This window comes from Schistocerca gregaria, chromosome 8 (assembly GCF_023897955.1).
Source record: "Schistocerca gregaria isolate iqSchGreg1 chromosome 8, iqSchGreg1.2, whole genome shotgun sequence".
NCBI classification, from domain to species: domain Eukaryota; kingdom Metazoa; phylum Arthropoda; class Insecta; order Orthoptera; family Acrididae; genus Schistocerca; species Schistocerca gregaria.
In genome coordinates, this window is record NC_064927.1 from 97,647,461 (window position 1) to 97,648,829 (window position 1,369).

The window sequence follows — 1,369 nt, forward strand, 5'->3', positions numbered from 1 at the left end:
GTAAGGCGTACCCAGGAGCAGATATAGACTAAGATCACAATATAGTAGTGATGAAGAGTAGGCTGAAGTTCCTGACATTAGTCAGGAAGAATCAATACGCTAAGAAGTGGGATACGGTAGTTCTAAGGAATGACTAGATACGTTTGAAGTTCTCTAACGCTATAGATACAGCAATAAGGAATAGCGTAGTAGGCAGCACAGTTGAAGAGGAGTGGACATCTCTAAAAAGGCCATCACAGAAGTTGGGAAGGAAAACATAGGTACAAAGGAGGTAGCTACGAAGAAATCATGGGTAACAGAAGAAATACTTCAGTTGATTGATGAAAGGAGGAAGTACAAACATTTTCCGGGAAAATCAGGAATACAGAAATACAAGTCGCTGAGGAATGAAATAAATAGGAAGTGCAGGGAAGCTAAGACGAAATGGCTGTAGGAAAATGTGAAGACATCGAAAAAGATATGATTGTTGGAAGGACAGACTCAGCATACAGGAAGGTCAAAACAGCCTTTGGTGACATTAAAAGCAACGGTGGTAACATTAAGAGTGCAACGGGAGTTCCACTGTTAAATGCAGAGGAGAGAGCAGAGAGGGGGAAAGAATACATTGAAAGCCTCTATGAGGGTGAATATTTGTCTGATTTGATAGAAGAAGAAACAAGAGTCGATTTAGAAAAGATAAGGGATCCAGTATTAGAATCGGAATTTAAAATAGCTTTGGAGGACTTACGGTCAAATAAGGCAGAAGGGATAGATAACATTCCATCAGAATTTCTAAAATATTTATAGGAAGTGGCAACAAAACGACTATTCACGTTGGTATATGGAATATGAGTCTGGCGACATACCATCTGACTTTCGGAAAAGCATCATCTACACAATTCAGAAGACGGCAAGAGCTGACAAGTGCAAAACTATCGCACAATCAGCTTAACAGCTCATGCATCGAAGCTGCTTACAAGAATAATATACGGAAGAATGGAAAAGAAAATTGAGAATGCGCTAGGTGACGATCAGTTTGGCTTTAGGAAAAGTAAAGGCACGAGAGAGGCAATTTTGACGTTACGGCTAACAATGGAAGAAAGGCTAAAGAAAAATCAAAACACTTTTATAGGATTCGTCGACCTGGAAAAAGCGTTAGACAATATAAAATGGTGCAAGCTGTTCGAGAATCTGAAAAAAGTAGGGGTAAGCTATAGGGAGAGACGGGACATCACAATATGTACAACAACCAAGAGGGAATAATAAGCGTAGACGATCAAGAACGAAGTGCTCGTATTAAGAAGGGAGTAAGAAAAGGCTGTAGCCTTTCGCCCCTACTCTTTAATCTGTACATCGAGGAAGCAATGATGGAAATAAAAGAAAGGTTCAG